Source organism: Lathamus discolor, chromosome 3 (assembly GCF_037157495.1).
Source record: "Lathamus discolor isolate bLatDis1 chromosome 3, bLatDis1.hap1, whole genome shotgun sequence".
NCBI classification, from domain to species: domain Eukaryota; kingdom Metazoa; phylum Chordata; class Aves; order Psittaciformes; family Psittacidae; genus Lathamus; species Lathamus discolor.
This window is the reverse complement of record NC_088886.1, coordinates 28,951,850-28,970,136: the sequence shown is the minus strand read 5'-3', so window position 1 is coordinate 28,970,136 and position 18,287 is coordinate 28,951,850. Positions and strand designations below refer to the sequence as shown.

Sequence of the window (18,287 nt, the reverse complement as noted above, 5' to 3'; positions counted from 1 at the left end):
AAAGTGCCATCAAATGCAGTCATCCCGCAGCTCCCTGCTCCATCCATCTTCCCTCCAAAAAAAACCCCGACTGCCAAAACCCACTGCAAAAGCCACCCGCCTCTGCTCAGGCTGCGAGCCCAGGGCTTGCACTGACTTATCTGCTGTCGTTTTCCAGAAACTTCACCTCTGGACTTTGCGTTTCGGTGCTGTCTCAGCAGCAGGGTGCAGGCAGGGAGAGCAGAGCTCAGGGCTGCACCTGAGCTGCCCACAGGCTGCGTGCAACAACCGCGTAACCTGTGGTGCCCTTTGGGCTGTGCTTCCTTAGCCCCGTTCATTCTAAAAAGTAGTTTGATTATTAAAACACGCGGTGGGAAGAGCTTTAGGTTGAGCAGGAAAAGACAAAACCCTCCCAGGCTCTATGGCAATGCTGACTCTGGAGGATCAGCGATCTGCGGAGGTGTGACACCTGGGGGTGACTCGGGGCAAGTGTCCCTTTCTGTCCCCAGGCTGCAGCCAGTGCTCAGGGGAGGGCAATGGGCAGAGGCCAGGCTCCTTTTCCCTGGATGCTGCTCCTCCAGGGCTGTGCCCCCCCCTCCTGGGCAAGCAAAGGCTGCCAGGCACAGGGAGATGGGGCAAATGTACCTAGCCCTGGCCCCAAAAGCTGCACTCCACACTGCAGGCTGCAGCCATGTTGCTCACACCTTCCTGCATGCAGGGCTGCCACGCGTGTAGCCCACAGCTCAGCATGCCAGTGCCCGCACCGTGCAGCAGCTGCCTGGTGCAAGCCAGCCATCCCTCCGCCCTTCCCAACATCACACGGGCTCCAAATGGGGGGTTATTGCATCCTGTTTTGCAACAGCGTGGGGATGAGCCCATCATGGGGCTCTGTCAGGCCGTGTCCCCCAGTCCCAGCAGAACGGGCTGAGCTGGGGCGGGAGGAGAGGCTGAAGCTCTGCTGGCTCCCGGCTTTGGCTGCTGACCGTTAACGCTGCTTTTTTTACACTCAGTATCACCAGGACATGGGTTATTCCCAGGAAGGAAGCCAGGCAAAACCACGCTCTTAAAACGCTCCAGTGGCCTTTGCAGCAGGAAGCCCTCAGGCTTTGCTAAGCAGCTGCCTGAAATTAGGGTAGGGGGACACAAGGAAGCGGCCTTTGAGCACTACAAGGCTGCCCCTATGCCCCCTGTCACCTTGTTCCCCTCACCCCAGCCTGGAGGGTCCCCTGGGCTGAGCAGTGGGGCTCTGTGCCCCCTTCCATTGTGTGAAGGCAGAAGGGGCCAGACCGAGTCCCCTCTTTTACTGGGGGGGGCTGCCGGCGGGCGCCGCTTTGGCACCCAGCCCAGCAGCAATTACTCCAGCAGCGCCATGCACAGCGATGATGCCACGCTGCAGGAATGGCAGGGGTGGCTTCCCTCTGCTCCCACTGCTCATGGGAGCTGCCAGGCTGGGATTGGGCTCATCCGGCCATGCCTGTGTCAGGTCCTCCCACCCTCTTGAGGGGTCATTGAATGTCCCAGCTGTGACACCCCCCTGCCCCCCAGCACGGTGCTGCCCTGGCTGTTTCCCCTCCCGGTTGCAAATGGGGAACTTATGCTTTGCAGTAAGCAGGCTCATGGGGTGCACCCCGCGCAGACGCTCCCATGACCTGGTGTCCTGGTGCCTTGTGTGATTTGGGCCTGTAAGCAGGATCTCATTTGGGTAATGCACAGCACATTCCTGGTCTTTGGGGTCACAGAGGGAAGCTCGAAAATAGACCTGAAGGCACAAAGAAAAGGAGCCCCTTCATCTGGTGCCAGGGGTTTGAAGACAGCCATGGTGGTGGGATCTGGCATGGTGCTTTCCAGCCTCTCCTCAACCAGAATTCATTCATTTTTGTCTAACTATAAGACTTATTTCTCCCTGAAAAACACCCCTGCTGCTGTTGTCGCCCTTGGCCCCACTGTGCACCCAGGCAGCAGAACACAGTGCCTGCCCCACTGCAACAGCTGCTGCTTCCCATCACCCTCCCTCCATCCCTGCTCAGCATTGATGCCCTGGGCTCCCAGTTGCACTGGCGGATATTGGGATTGTGGCTCTAGGCCTTTTGGCCCTCCCTTTCAGCCTATGGTGTTAGCTTGGGCTCCCAAAGTTGGGGTGTTCACACCCCATCTTCCTCCATACATGGGCACTCTTCCTGTTTCTCTCTCCAGCCTTCGTTTGTGGCTACTCTGCCCCAGAGAAGGGGACCACAAGCCCCGGCGCTTGTCTAGTACTCAGAGCTAATATCCCCCAAATAATATTTCTTTCCTCACAGACCCCCATTAGCTCTGCTCCCAGCACCTGCTGGCCACCCCACAGGATCTCAGCCTGCTCCTGCTGCAGCACACAGGGAGCCCCCCTCCCCACCGCATGACCTTGTTTGGGACCCAGTGTTTATTAATCTGAGTTCAACAGGCAACTCCTCCTGGTGAATGGGCCAGCTGGTACTTGAGGGATAGAAGGGAAGGAGGGTAGGGAAGAGGGAGCAGCAGCTCCTGGACAAAGCCAAACCTAGGGGAGAGATGCAGGGAGAGCTGGACCCTGTGTTGCATTAAGTGCATGCACAGGAGAGCAGCTGGCAAGGAGGAAAGTGACCCTGGTCCCCAGGGCATCATTTGGCTGCATGCTGGGGGATGTGGCTCTCTGCTCCCAGCCACTTCCGCAGGAGGCTGGCACAAAGCATCCACACAGACACATCCCACCAAAGCAGGGCACAGGCAGGCCAGCAGGTTCATTGCAGTGCTGAACTCCTTCACAAGGAGGGGATGGAGAAGGGAACTGAATATTTAATGCCAGCAAAGCGCCCTGATGCTGGTGTCTGGAAGACACTGTGGAGGGGATGGGAGCTGTGATTAGAGTACTGCTCACCACAGGTAGCTCGTGTGGCAGCCACTCCGGGGCAGGGTGGCACCTGTACACACATTGTGTCCTCTGCCCTGGCTTTTTAGCCCCTCTGCTGATGAAGGCATGAGTCACCAGCCCTTGCTTGTCACCCAGCAAGGGCACCATGGGGTAGAGGAGAGAGGGCGCACCAAGATCTGGGGGCACTTGCATGTAAAAGCAGGGGCTGAGGATGGTCCATGCCTGTTTGCAGGTGAGCTGTGCCCTGCTGCTGCTTGGGTTGATTTCTCCTTGGAGGGCAAGGTGGGAAATGGGAAGGGGGGAAATATAAGCCCTGTGGGGATGTAGATGTTTTTAAGCACATCCAGCTTAAAGTTTAAAAGCTTAAGCCAAAAGCCAGGGAGATCTGGGAAAGACTCCTGTGCCCTGGGAGGTAAAAGAGACAAGGCTGTCATTGCCAAGACAAGATAAACCTGAACACGGGAATGGAATAAAAAGCGGGTGGAAGACAAGCAAAGGAGCCAGCAGCAGTGCCTGCAGCAGGGTTTCGGGCGACAGTATCAAGCCCTCGCAGGCGGGGAAAGCCGGCCAGCGGCTGGGAGCAGGATCCCTGCCACCTCCCGTCATTCCCCTCACAGTGCCACCGCTTCCTCCTCTTCCATTTCCCGGCAGCCACCTCTAGCCCAGTCCCGCTGCCCGCTGTCTCCCTGCAACGCCGGAGAGCAGGACGGGGCTGGGGATTCCGCCGGCTGCCCTCCCGCCCCGGTCTGGATGCTCTTCTCTGTGGGATCAGCAACTGGGAGCACGGTGGAATCAAGCTCTCCTCCTGCCACCCCATTCTGCCCGGTGACCCAGGATCTGTACCCCCAGGCCCTTCTCCTGTGCACCTTCCCCTCCGGTGGGGCACAGCCATACCCTCTGGTTGCCCCAACAAAACAGCAGCCCCCGTTGGTTGCCCCCGCCCCAAGAGCGCCCCCCTCTGGTTGCCCCTCTCAAACAGCGTCACCCTCTGGTTGTCCCCCTCCAAAACAGCGCCCCCCACCGGTTGCTCCCCTAGCACAGTGCCCCTGCCGGCTGTCCCCGGGATAGCACCGCGGGGACAGGCATCCTGGAGTCAGGGCTCTCGCCCTGAGACGGCCCATGCTCACACACACGCACACACATACACACATGCCCACCTCTGTGTCCTCACACCGAGCCCTCGCTCGCACACTGGGGAGGAAAGGAGGGGCATGCGCTGGACACGCAGCGTGGGTGCCACATGTGGGACCCCCACATGCACACTCACACAGGCCCCATGCACAGCGCCCTCACTGCTCACGCGCATGCACGTGCACACTTGCACACGCTCTTGCTGTCACACCCCCAGAGCCTGGCACACACCTGCAGGCGCAGCCATGTGAGCACACACAGTGTCATGCGTGCGGGCTGTCATGTGTCTGTCACGTCAGCAGTGTGTCATGTGTGTCATGTGCGCACACTGTGTCACACGTGCAAACACGGTGTCACATGTATGCAATGTGCGCTCAGTCACGTGTCTGCAGTGTCGCATGTGCAGACCGCCACGTGTGCAGACGCATGTGCGCAGCCATAAGAGCACATGGTAGCGCTGGCCGTCATGTCAACACACACCCACACACCCGATTCACACGTGTGCACAGTTCCCCACGCACACAAACTCACACGAGTACCCAAGTCACACGCACACACGGCCACGTGTGCACATGCAGCACCTCTCCACGCCTGCCCTGCACATGTGCCATGCTCCTCACGGGCCACCATGGCGCTCGGGCAGTGCCCTGTGCTGGGCTGCGGTGCCGAGGGAGGATGAGCCTTGGGGGGGGCGACGGGAGAGCCGGCGGAAGGAGGGTACGGCCCCGGTGTGCCTGCCACCAAGCTGAGGCCGGGACAAGCTCATCCCACGTGTGTGCGAGCCGGCTCTGAAATAACGCCTCTCGGTGCTAACACCGCTCGGGCACGGCGGGCCGCGGCGGCGGCGCGGGAGGGCGCCGGGAGAAGACACGCTTCCCCCGTCCGTGGGGCACGGTGCGAGTGGGGCTCTTTGTTCCTCCCGCCGCCGGTCCTCCATGATGTGGAGAGGGCGCGGGCGAGGCCGGCTCTGCGAAATGGCGGCCGGGGGAGGCGGGGATCGGCAGGAGGAGGGAAGACCGGGCGCCCTCCCCGCGCACGCCGCCGCGCACACAAAAGGCTGCAGGGAAAACACGGAGGGTAGCGGGGCGTCGTGCGGAGCGGCCTCCCCGGTGCTGCACCCGCCCCTCCTCGGTGCGCGACTGCTCCTCCCGAGGCCCGGTGCCGCGCAGGTCGCAGCAGGCAGACCCGGGGCGGGGGGGGGGGTGGGCCCCCGTCTGCCCGCCCGGACAGTCCCGAGTAAGGGATGCGGTGGCAATCTGGGGGTCGGTGCGGGTGTCGGGACTCGGGCCAGGCGCCTCGCGAACGGGGTGCGCCGGGATCGAACTGCAGGGCTCTACTGCCTCAGTCGGTGCTGGCGAAGTGCCCCCTCCCTCCCCGCCGCCCCATCTCTTGCACGTCCCTTGGCCCCCCAAGGGAGAAGGATGGGTGCCCGGCTGGTCGGTGTCCCGGGGTGAGCGCCGCCGGGGGCAGGATCTGGCAGCCGCTGTGGCCCCCGCAGCCCGGCCCAGCGGGCACCGCCGTTCCTGGGCTCAGCACGGCATCCGCGTGATGCCCGCGGGCCCGTCCCGGTGGGGAAGGGCGAGCTGCGGGCCTAGCACCGGCGCGTCGTGGCGGCGCAGCCGTTGAGCGGGCGCCGCCGGGCACCGGGACACGCTCGTGCCCGTGCATGCCGCGGCCTCTCCCGGGACAAAGCCGTGCTCCAGCAGGCAGGGAGAACTCGGCAAGCCCGGGCACAACGCAGCTTCGTGCCGGGCTCTTTCAATGGCTCCTTCCAGGTGCCCCCTCGCAGCCCCGGGCGTTGCTGCAGCGGCTGGGCCCTTTTTGGGATGGGGCCCTTCCTGGGGAGAGGCTGGTGGTGCAGAGGTAGGGGAGCGCCGAGCCGGCAAGCCCGAGTCTCCCAGCAGGTCTGGCCTCCTTAGCAGGTCGGGCCGGTTTCGAGGAGCCGTGGGCCCAGGGTGGCTCCTGGGCGGTCCTGAGCCTCCCGCCCGGACTGATGGCAGCTCCCCAAGGGGGAGCTGGTGGGGTAGCTGGGAGCGACCCACATGCATGGGGCAGACTGGCAGTGGGGACGAAGGCGCATGGAGCTGGGATGGGGATGGACCAGAAATTGTGACTTCCAGCTCTCCTTAGTCTCGACTTCATCTCTGCTGTGCCCACATGTGATGAGTCTGTTTCGGTCTCAGCCTCATGAAAATGAGTACTGGGGCCAGGCTGCAGCCCCGACCCCACGCATGCAGTGTAAATCGAGCATCTCCTGCTCTGCGTGGGTCTTGAGTCACTGCAGGCTTGGGGCAGTGACACCCAAAAATGCTGTTTGTCTAAGCTACCAGCGAGGCTGGACACGGTGGGTGAGGGGGGAGCTGCCCACCCAGCCAAACCATGGACAGACCTGCAGTTCCCAAGTTCTGCTCTCTTCCCTGCCAGGAGGACACCACCCCACAGCAAAGCCCCCTCCTCCAGTGCCACCAAGGGTCTGGGCCACCACTCTAATCACCTCTGTAGACAGCATTGGCACTGAGAGGTGTCCCCATGGATGTCACTCTCTGCTCACTGTGGTGGATGTTCTGCCTAGCTGGAAAGGCAAAGCACCCATGCGCCAGTGCCAGGCAGTGTTATCACCCCATGGAGGGCAGTGTCTCCCCGTGTCCCCTCACAGGGTGCAGGCTTGGGTCCCCAAGAGGCGAGGTGGAGGTGACATGGAGGCAGGGCACCATCTGGTGGTGCCTGGGCACAGCACACGCCAGTCCACACGTGCGCTGCCCGCCCACATGCTCCCACGCACTTGTGCACACACACATGTACTGAGCACACACGTGTAAACACACCTCCGTGTCTGCACACCCACAGTGCACACGTTCACACACACATGTGGGTGGGTGCGCAGGTAAGGCCATGGTGGCACGCACAGGCATGGGGTGAGTGAGGCTCAGAGGGACAAGTGAATCCTTGCACGGGCCATGTGTGTGAGCACGCACAGACATGCAGGGCGATGGTGCATGCACAGAGGGAAATAGTGCCGTACACTCTGATTTCCAGCCAGGCGGGCAGCATGGATAGGGTAAGCATGTGTGCACGGCATGCCTGCCGAATTTGCTGCTCTGAATTCACTGCTCCATCAGGAGAGCAGAGCTGGACCAGGCTGGGATTTCCCTGCTTGAGCCTGGGGTCATTATCAGCTCTGCCAGTTTCCTTGGAGGCACCTTGGGCATGTCAGTTACCCATGACCTCCCGCTTGCCTAGGGCAAGGGCTGGGGTAGCCACAGGTGTGGGGCATCACAGTGCTGGGGAGGCAGCCATGGAGAGCGAGGCCAAAGCGTGGGTCCTTCCTGGCACCCTGCAGACACGCAGGGCTGGTGACCTCTCTTCAAGGGGTGCGCAGGGCTGCAGAGGTTTTGGCTGCCAGCCCGACTCGCACAACTAGAGGCAGAAGAAGAGCTAAATTTAAAGGTGTCGAGGCTGGCGGGGGGGACTGGAGGAGGCCGCCTGGCTCAGGGCTTCTCTCTGGCCGCCTGTGTGCAAGGCGTGGGGCACGGGGATGCTTTTGGCACCACACCGGTTTTTTCACTGGGGAGTTACAGGGTTGGCAGGGAGAAGTGCCCATTTCATGAGCAGGAAGTGATGCCTGGGCTGAGCTTGAGTGGTGCCTCGTGCCACAGTGGGGATGTCCCTTCCCCTGTGTGACCCCAGCCTGCGCACAGCAAGCACCCATAGACACCTGCGCTGTCTAGCAGCCCCACTGCGGGCACACAGCCAGGCGTCCATGCACATGCACATCTGGACACACGCACACAGCTGGACATGCACTCGCACCCCACAGATCTCAGCTGGGGCCAGCCCCCTCCCCCCATCACAGGACTCAGGTGCATGCATGCCCAGCTTTGCACCCCACAGCCCTTGTCCTTCACCCACACTCCACCCCCCCAGCGCTCCGGAGTAATAAAAGTACCATTTGAGGGTGCTTACAGCTTTTATTTAAAATCCCCTTTCCCAGATAATTTTCAGGGCTGCGAGAGAGGCACAAAGTGCATGTGTGAGTCTCTTGCAGGCGGCATGGAGAGTTAAAAATACCCCACAGCTGAAAAGCGGGGCCTGCATTGAGCCCTGAAAGCTGCCTTTGGCTGCACTAGTCCCCAGAGCCAGCAAGGGTCAGCAGGAGCACCCGCATCTGGGGGAGCGGGGAGCATCTAGCTGGTGGGGTGCCTGTGATGCTACCCCAGCACTCACAAGCATCTACATGGGTGCTTCTTCCCCCTCTCCCTCCAGTCCCAGGATCCGGCAGATGCAGGCAGGCCCGGAGCTGGTTAAAATGAAAATAGAAAAAACCCCAACCCTGGGACAGCATCCAGAGCTGCTCAGTGTTAATGAATTCGTACCCGCAGCGTGAGCTGCCCTCAGCCCCAGAACATCCCAACATCATCACGGTCATGGCCACCACCCCAACCCTCCTGCTGGCCACTGCCTTGCTTTAGGGAGGAGACAGTGCCGACACTTTCCTACCCCTTGTGCACCAGTGTGTGCCAGGGGCATTGCGCTGCGGGTGGTGGAGGGAGGGAAGCTGTACCGGTATCAGGGTACACAGCCTCTGCTGTGGGGCTACAGCCCCATTTGCCCGACGGCAGTTTGCCAGCTCCCTGAAAACCACCCCAAAACCTCTGTGGGGGCTGGGGCAGCACAGCAGTGGTGCCACAGTGAGACACCCCATCACCTCCGGGAGGTGGGATAGGGTCCCGTGCGCATCCCTTTTGCCCCCTAGGAGGTGGGATGAAGGCATGGTTGTACTGAGTCTGGCGGGTGCCTGGCACTGACACTCCCTTGGGGGCAGAGCAGAGCTGCGTTGTTTCCCCATGTCCCACCACTGCTATTACCCCAAAATCCCCTTCCCTGCTCATGCCCCCTGCTCAGTTGGATGAGGGGGCCAGGCACAGCACCCCAGCCTGGCCCTCACATGGAGTGTGAGGCAGCTCTTTCTGTCTCTGCCTGCTCCTGCCTGGCTATTTTTGTCCCTGGCAGTGGGCAAGGACTCTGCTGGAGCTGCAGCCACCAGTGGGGCTGAGAGCAAGGGCTGGGGCCATGCTGGCAAATCGCGCACCTCTTGGAGCCAGGCTCTCTGGAGTGGGGAAGCAAGGGAACATCCTGATGTCATGAGGCTGGGGACAGCCATGCCACCATGAGGTTTGCTCCATAAATCCCCAGCTCCTGGAGTCCCGGGATGGGGGAAGCTGAAGCCAAGCCCGAGTCCGGCCCTGGAAGAGGCAGTGCCCCATAAATGGGAGCAGGGCTGGCTAGGGGAACGCCAGCTATTGGGTTTTGGGGCCAGGGGTGGGAGGGAGGGGGAGACGGGCGAGAGGAGCAGGCAGCGCCGTGACTCAGCCGGGGGTGGCAGCCCGTGAGGTGTTTGTGTTGTTTCTAACGTTACGGTTTCCACAGCACCGGGAAGCAGCCCCAGGGGGCCGGGGGGTGGGCCGGCAGCACCGAGGGCGGGATGGGGCAGCAGCGGGAACGGAGGAGCCGCTCAGCCGCTAGCGCCACAACAGCTAAAAATAGTGCGGGCTATTGTCGCCGGCAACAAAGCCTCTGGCGTATTTTTAGCGTTATCTTCACCACCATCAGCTCTGCTGCCCTCCCAGGAAGCGCTGTGCCCGCTCCACCCGGGCACTGCCCTCCGGAGAGCCGGGCAGAGCCTCCTCCCTAACCCCGGACGCAGCCCGTACAGCCGCCGTGGCTCAGTTTTCCTCCTGCGCACTCTGCTATGGTGCCAGCCCCATCCCACCACTGTCATCCAGCTCCACCCCACAAACGGCCCAAAGCTGCCACACTCGTCCCCTGCATGAACACTGTGTCCCCTACCCCAAAGGAGTGCTTGAGGACTCATGGCGTGTAGGGCAGCCGTCTCCATCCAGGCAGCTCCAGTCCAGCCCAGACAGCTGGAAAAGGAGGGCAGAGAGCGGATGCAATGAGTTGGCCAAGTGTCACCAGGAGACCTATGATCGTCCCTCCTCTCTGTCGGGGCGCCAGCCCTTCTCCTCTGCTCATTCCAACAGGCAAAGCCAATCAGGCTGTTAAACCGCCCTGTCCAGCCCCACTCAGCGGGGAGCTGTCATTGCTCGCCCTGGGTGAAATGAGTTGGCGTGGTCTCAGCGCAGCAGTCGGGTGCCAGGGGGGCAGCAAGGAGGGCTGTGCCAGGCTGTGCAGGCTCTGCCAGCAGCTGAGCACAGCCCAAGCCCCAAAGCGGCAGGATAACACTGGGTTTGTGCACATTTCCCCACGAAAACAGGGAGGGAGGAAGGAAGGGAGGGAGGGAGGTTTAACTTGCCTTTTCCTTGCCAGAGCAGCTCTGCTTTTTGTCCTTCTGGCGTGTCCTTCTCCATCACAGAGAGAGCAGATCAGAGTGTCTTGTCTGCAGCAGCTCTGAGGCAGGGATGAGGTGGTGGTGATGATCCAAGAGCTGGGCTTGGGAGGTGTGTGGCCAGACACAGGTTGGATCCACAGGTGGGCTGCGGCTGCCAGCACAGCTGCCCACGGTCACTTTGCCAGGCAGGGGGCACAGCCAAGGCAAGCAATGAGCCTGTCTGTCTGGTCGTGCTTGGATTTCACAGCACAGCCCTAAGCTGAGGGTGCTGCGGCCCCCCAGTGATCCCTCCCCAGCCAGCCGGCTGCATCCCACCGTCACTCGTGTAGGAAGCTGGAGACCAGGGGACTGCTCTCACAGAGGCGTAGGGCAATTAATAACTCGCCTAATGGCAAGCAGGAGGAACCGGTCACCCCTTCCCTGTGCTGCTCAGGTACCTGCTGCTCGCGACTGTCCTCGAGACAGTCTCAGCATGTCCTTTCCTACACGCTGCTTCACACGGGGTTTTACCGTGTGCCCCTCTTCCCTGCTCAGTGCTCACTTGGCATCCTGCCCCACTCTCAGCTTGGGGTCCTGCCTGCTCTAGCTGCAGAGCCCCGGGCAGAACAACCTCTCCCCTAAGCACAGATGGTCCGGGGTTCCCTATTATTAGGGGAAAGGGAGGTGAAACCTGCTTGGGAGGGGCAGGGAGTCCCCCTTCCCCGGGGGGGGGACGGGACGACGACGGAACGGGACGGGACACGACACGACACACACGAACGGGGCTGTATCTGCGGTGCGACTGAATGCTGCTGCTGGGGCATTTATGGCGGGGTGTGTGTGTGTGTGTGTGATCTACATCTCGGAGAGGGGAGAGCTGGTGGGGCACCCTGTCAACAGCACCCCTGGAAGCAGAGACTGAAGGGCGGGTAGAAGAAATGGGTCTGGTAAGAGCAGAGCTGTGCATTGTAGGTGGAGAGGGGTGCTGGGGAGCAGAGACCGGGGATACAGGAGACAGCAGCACCACGAGCAGGAGAGGGGGAGAGCAGACCTTACAGGAGCAGAGCTTTGGGGTGGGTGGGGGAGTATTTCAGCTAGGGGGTATGAGACCCGATCTCCCACTGCAGCAGGGATTGAGGACTGGGGGATCCCGGTCCTCCTCCAGCCGCAGTCCTAGTCCCTGTTCCCCGGCAGCGGGGCGGGGAGCACGCAGGCCCCCCCGCCCGGGCCCCGAGGTGGCGGCCCGGGGGAGCTGGAGGCAGCGGCGCAGGGCGGGCAGAAGCTGAGAGCGGCGGCGCCGAGACCGGCTCCGGCATCCTTGCGGTGGATCAGTACCCGGCGGGCTCCGGCCGCTCCCGCACCGCGGAGGCTCCAGTACCTTTGGGCGGCTCCGCACCCGTGCAGCGCGGCAGCTCTGGTCCCCCATGGCGGCTCCGCAGCCCAGGCGCCGGGCGGAGGCTAAAGAGGCAGCGGCCGCAGCCAGGCAAGCGGGGAGGGGGCGGCCGGCCAGGGCCTCAGCTCCCCTCCGGCACCCCCTGCCCGCGACCCCGCCGAGGACGAAGGGGCAACCCTTAGGGGATTCAGGCGGGAGGGTGGTTCCCCCGGGTGGCAGCGGAATGCATGCGACCCCCTTGCCAGGAAGGGGCCGGATCCGGGATTTGCAAAGAACAAAGGACCGGGGGTGGTGGTGGAAAAATACCGCCGGGAGGGGAGGGCTGTTCGGCTGCAAACCGGGCTGGGGGCGGCCGTGCGTAGTGCGAGGTTTGTGGGGGTTCCAGGGCACCCCGCCCTCAGCACCCCTCCGTGCTGCGGTGGTTGCTCGAAGCTGGTGGCTATGAAGGGGCTTGCAGCCGTCCCGACGGGGTGGGGGGTGAGTGGGCTCTGCCCCCCCACCCCCAGGCATCCTGCCGCAAGTTGGGGGGTACAGAGGGGCTAAAGCATTTGCACATGGGTTAGGGGCTGCAGAGTGTCTGGAGTGCAGCAGAGAGGGGTGAATGTGTTTTGGCATGCAGGGCTTTGCGGGTCTGTATGGGGTGGATTTAGGGGTGTCGTGCTTGTAAAGGAAGGTGTGGGTGACAGTGGGGAAAAAGGGTGGCTGGGGGGCAGATGCGGCATTCGTGGAGCTGGTATTAGCCCTTCTATATGCTTGTGGCAGAAATGCTGCCGATGCTTGCCTGCACAACCCGCACACCGCTCTGCCAACCACGTCTTGACTCTGTACCCCAGTGCCCTCGCCGTGAACCTGGAGATGGGGGAACTCCGGAGAGCGGGCTGTGCTGCGCAGGCACCGATGCTGCAGAGGACCTGCATGAGGGCAGCGCTTCCTCTTGCGTGATCCCTGCTGCCTGCCTGAGCCTAGCAAAAGGAGATACAGTTGCTGCTCTGCTAGCCCGAGGTTTACATGGCCCGAAACAGGACTGGGAGTTGCCATCCTGCATCCAGAATCCTCTGGATGAAGCTGAGCCATTTCCCCAGCGGGGCTGGGGTGGGCGGGAGCCTGCAGTGTTAAACGGGTTGCATGCAACACGCTGTGGCTTGCTGCCAGACTACGAGTCCCGGTGTGCTCTTCTGCCTGCATGCTGGTGCTGCAGAGGCCTCACAGGGAAGGTGCAGGGAGCAGCTTTTCCTTTAGTCGGAGCCAGGCAAAGAAGCACAGTGGATGCAAGGATGGGGATAAGGGGGAGAGGCCATGCTTTGGCTTTGCTGTGAGATACAGATTGGCCAGAGCTATTGCAGGCTGAGGGAGAGGTGAGAAGACAGTCTGGGCTACATGTCTGGGAGTGTTTGCCACATGCTTTGTCTCTGTTTCTCCAACCACCACGTGTCCCCAGGTCCTAGCAAAGGGAAATGGGAGGTCTGGTAACTGCCCTGAGTAAATCCGTGCCACTGCATGCTCCATGTCTGGAACAGCCTTCTCTTAGGTCCTCCCTGAGCCATCAGCATGTGGGTATGGCCAGAGATGGAGCCATGCTCCTTCTTTGTGTCAGATGGTCCGACAGATGTGGTCCTCTCCTGATGGGGTGTCCGCTCTGCTGATGTCTGCGGGCTATTCCCTCCCCTGGCACAATGCCCTGCAGTATGTGGGGACGCCTCTGTGCGTGCCCCGGCTCCTCTCCCAGCTCCCCTCTCTGCTTGGTTCACACGTGCCAGCCAGATGCCATTGCTGTGCTGCTGTTGCTGCCCCATCCTGGCCCCTCTCTCCCTCTTTTTTTATCCCCTCCACCGCAGAAAGGCTGGCGCCAGGCTGGCAGCTGTTTTCTGCCCTCCTGCCCTGCTCGCCAGGTGGGTGGCATCTGCTTGCCCTTGGGTGGGGGGGAGGATTGGGGCAGGGCGAGGTGGGAGCGGGAGATCAGGGCGAGGGATAAAGCCGGGCCTATTTTTATACTGCAAAGTAATTACCAGAGCTTTCCAATCCTTAATCTGCCGAGAGCACCCCAGTGCGATTGGATCCCTCTCTGAGCCTGGCAACAATTCTCCCATCACACGTCTCCTGCGTCAAAGCCCCGTAAACTCCCACACTTGGGCTCACACTGCGATGCGTGTGCTGTGGAGCTGCCAGCATGTCTGCCTCCACCCCCAGCATTCCCCAGCCCAGGAACAGCAATGGGGACCCCATTTTGGACCCTGGCTTGCAGCTGGGAGGGGATGTGTCTCACCACCAGCCCCAGTGCGATGTGGTGTATCCTTGGTCACCTTGCTCAAGTGCTGTGAACACCTCTGTTCCTACACCTTGCCTGGAGCTGGTGGGTAGATTTGGGTCCCAATCCTGCGAATGCACTAAACCTGTGTTTTCTCCTACACCTGCTTCCCAGGGGATTTTGGCTGTGGTTAGCGGCCCCACACAGCAACCATCTAGCTTGGTTTCCTACTGGCAGAGCCAGGGTCTGTGGTGCTCCTCTCCCAGCCACGTGCAGGGCTGCTCTGACCAGCAGTGCCAAGTCTCGACTGGCACCTTTCCCAGCCTTTCCCCATCCTGTCATCGTGCCAGGGGGTTGCTGAAGAACCTGTTCCATAGCTCCTGCCATGTGGGAGGAAATGGCAGGTGGTGGTTGCAGCAACACCTTTCATCCTGGGCCTGGGGACTGCTTCATCTCTGCCTGCCTGCAGCCAGCTCTGGGGTGGAGCACAGGAACTTGTCAGCCTGGGGATGGAGGTGAGGGTTTGGGATGGGTCTCACCTTCCTCCACCCACCCCATCCCAGGTGCCCATCAGCTCCCCAGCACCTCTCCCCAGAGACAGGCTGGGGTGTTCAGCCGTGCTCCGTGGTGGGATGGAGTCTTTTTGTGCCACGATCCCTCCACTCAGACCTTGTGGAGTTCACAACACTCTTGTCAAATATTTGGGCGTATCCCTCAATCCATCTATCTCAGGGCACAGCAGCAGGCACAAAGTAAACTTCACAGTGTGCCAGATGTGGTGTCCCCAGAATGCTGCTCTTCCATGGCATGCGGAGGGTAAGCTGCCCCCGGGGCATCCCCGAGTGACCCCATCAGTGTCCCTTCCCCCTGCCTGGCAGGACCCAGTGGGATGGAAAGCCACCCTGGCTGCAGTCCTGCCTGAGCCAATGGCCATAAAAGGTCCTGAAATGGAGGAGCTGGATGGGAGGCCGAGCTGTTCCTTAAGCCCAAGCAGGATTGTCCTGTCTGCCCACGCATGCAAACCTTTCCAGGATGAGGGAATGGGAGGCTGGAATGGGGAGAGCAGCATGGGCAGTCCAGAGCAAGGTCAGGGGGCTGGGGCACATGGAGATCCCCTCTGTCTCTCCCTGTTACCTGGGGTGGCACGTTTGTGCTCTGCCCTGAGATGCTGGGGATCTGCATCACCTCCCACTGGAGTTTGGGCGGGGATAAAACTGCCTTTTCATCGGGTACCTGCGCTGTGGGGTGGCAGGGGCTGCGGAGGGCTAGGGGCACACAGTGGGCTTCCCAGTTGTCCCACTGCTGCCTCTCCCCAGACAATGGCCACCCTTTGTTGGGGTTTTATGCGCCTGGCCCCCTTCCCCAGGGCCCAGCTGGTGACATTTTACCACCTCCACATTCACATGGGGATTCAAAGGGCATAGATGCACCGTGAAACCACAAAGCGCAGCCTCCCCCCACCGCCCCTCCTGAGAGACTCAGCATCCCCAGGGAGGCAGGGCCGGGATGCAGGGTGGGGGGATGCACCCGCTGGGAACTTCCCTCTGGAGCTGTTTCAAGGGCAACCTGCCAGTTCCTTGGGGCTCCTTCCACCCTCCTGCTCTTCTGCCATCAGCCCACTATCCCTTTGCGACATTCTTGATGTCCTTCCCCTCATCTCTGGCCCAAGCAGGGCTGGCACGTTGGACATCCACTGATGGGAGAAGAAGGGAGGCAGAGTGGGCACCGTTTCCAGGCTGGTGATGCTTGACCTTTTGGAGCTCAAGCTGTGTGGGTGGTACCCACCTCTGCCCCACAGGCATCTGGCTGCCAGTGATGCCCAGCAGGGTGGCGTGCCAGCCCTGGCATTACCCCGCGCTCCTGGGTGTAGCCACTCTCTGAGATATGCAGTGGCCTCTGTTCATTCAGAAGGGTCCCAGTGTGCAGGCGTCCCTTCCTTGCCCTTTCCTTCCCGCTCCCAGGCCTCTGGGGGCTTTTCCTCAAGGATCTGGGCAAGCAGCCCAGTTTCTCCTAACCGGTCATTGCTTCCACAGGGACACTGGGAATACAGCCTGTAAACAGGCAGGCAGAGAGCATGAGTCACAGTGACCGAGAGGGAAATAAATGCGCGAGGGGAATTTGCAGCATGTGTTGGGTCATGGGGATGAATCCAGCCTGTCCCAGTGATGGTGAGTGACTGGCACGTAGGTGCTTTCCTGTGGAGCCGGCTGTCCCAGGAAGGTGTGGTTATCCCACTAACAGGACTGTGTCCAAGTGAGCAGCAAAACGGAGATCCAGCTCTCTTCTCCCACCAAAAGCATCCCCTGATCCTTGCTGCTGTCATTCCAAGGGATGAGCAGTCACTGTCCCAGAGACAGATGTGTTTCAGCGAGCAGCACCCTACCCATAGAGCCATATGGATTGCATCCCTGCTGAAAGTCACCCTGCTATGGCTATTTTGGGCTGGCGGCGGGGCCAGAGGAGCTGGCTCTTTCCCAGCCGCTGCAGTGCACCCATTTGGGATTACGTCCTTGGTGGTGGGTAGTGCTTGGGTGAACAGGCTGCCTTCAGTATCTCCTCTCCCTGCTGCCAAGTACCTGCCAGCTCCCTCACCCGTGTGTAAAGCAAGAGTGCTATCTAGTGGCTAATCCCACTCGGGGATATCACTGACACTGGGAATTAACTTCTGCAAAGGCCTCCGGTGGCATGGGGCATTTCTACGAGTGTAACCTTATCATCCCAGTTTGTGAACTGGTAGCCCACGGTGGTGAAAGGTATATCCACGGTACAGAAAACCTGCTCTTTACCTTGGCTGCACTTGAGGCTAGAGGGACACAACCGGGGCTCAGAGCCACGGGGGAGGGAGCGTGTTTGCCAGGGTGAGGGGTGCCCACATGAGGTGAAGCAAGGATGCACCTTACGGGGGATGAAGGGTGCACACAGTTTGCTTGGGGGGGGGGGGGGCAGGAAGCACCTCATGCCAGATGCTTCATCCAGAACACGCTCCCATCCGGCTGCACCCCGAGTGGCCCCTGGCCTAAAACATTTTGTGCTCCTCGTTCAGGAGCCGCTGCCGCGGTGTCCCCCACGGTGCATCAACCCCCCCAGAAGGGCGGGGGGGGGACCGTGCCGGGGTTAGTGCCCCCCGTTCGGGCAGAGCTGGGCTGTGCTTGGGCGATGCTTTGGGGGGGTCGTGGGTGATGAACTGCCCCATTTTACCCCACAAACCGCCGGGGGGGCCAGCCGGGCTCATTCCTTATCGGACCCTCCCCGATGCGGTTGGCCCGCGGCTGACGTCACTAAGTTATGCAGATTTATGCGCGTTAACCCTTTCGCCGCGGGTCTCAGGGGGGGTGTGGGGGGGGTCCCGCCTCCCGCCCTGCCCCGCGGGTTGCCGTGGGAACCGGACAGGGCTTCTGATGTCACCAGGACGGTTGCTAGGCGACCGGTCCGCTCGCCCATCCCCGCGTGAGGTCACTGTCGCCATGGCGACCGGCCGGTGAGGCGGGGGGGAATGCGGGGCCACACGGAGGGCAGCGGGGGGGCGGCCCCGGGCCGGAGCATGGGAGACCCTCTGCGCATCCCCCGGCAGAGACAGGGCGCTGCCTCCGCCCGAGCGGGGGCTGGGGGTAGCGGGTGTCCTCCCGCGGGAGCAGCTTCGCTTTAGAAGTGGAATAAAGGAAAATAAAGCTGCTTCTTGGCTCGGCCTGAGTTACTATTTTTAGAAATCCTGGCGGAAAAGCTACCCGTGCCGGGAATAACCTTCCACGGGAAACGCACTTCCCCTGTGGAAACAGGCAGCGGGGGGGCTGTGCTCCGTGGGGAGCAGGGCCAGGGTGGGGGGTCGGCCGGGTCCGGGTGCTGAAGCTGAACGCCAGTTTCTGCTCTAGTCCCAGGCCCCGTGGACTGGATGTGTAAAGCCTTGGGTCTTACATTTCTCCCAACTTGTATTCCTGCTGGAGGCAATTTATTCCTAAGCCCTGACATCTGCTTCATGGAAAGGAATTGAGCTGCTCCTTCCGAGGCACAAATCCCTGCTTCCCTTCTGCCACTGGCTGTAGGAGCCCGGCTGAGCCAGGGAACACCACAGCCGGGTGGCTTTGCTCGGCTGGGTGGGCATGCCTCCTCACTGCACCTTTTCCCTCAGAACATGTCCTGTCGCTCCACTGTGCCACCCCTGACCCTGCTGCCCGATCCGGCGCTGCCGGCGATCCCGCTGTCCACAAAGCCGTGGAGATTAGCAGCTTCCTCCGGCTGGGGATTTAGCTAAAGCTACTTAGAGCCACAGAGAGCGGGCAGCAGCCAGCTTGGCTGGATAGAGGAAGACAGAGAAAGCTGGGATATGCTG

General features: G+C 61.5%; 2 long non-coding RNA genes across 2 annotated transcripts; one reads left to right on the top strand and one right to left on the bottom strand.

Moving 5' to 3' along the window:
* Positions 1-7,942: 7,942 nt before the first annotated feature.
* Positions 7,943-11,052, bottom strand: LOC136011867 (uncharacterized). Its single transcript, XR_010611491.1, has 2 exons — positions 10,308-11,052; positions 7,943-9,918 (listed from the first exon to the last, which is right to left on the bottom strand). It is a non-coding gene; the product is annotated as an uncharacterized LOC136011867 (long non-coding RNA).
* Positions 11,053-11,419: 367 nt separating this feature from the next.
* LOC136011866 (uncharacterized) lies at positions 11,420-17,712 on the top strand. The gene is made up of 3 exons (XR_010611490.1): positions 11,420-11,805; positions 12,549-13,604; positions 14,135-17,712. It is a non-coding gene; the product is annotated as an uncharacterized LOC136011866 (long non-coding RNA).
* The last annotated feature ends 575 nt before the right edge of the window (positions 17,713-18,287 follow it).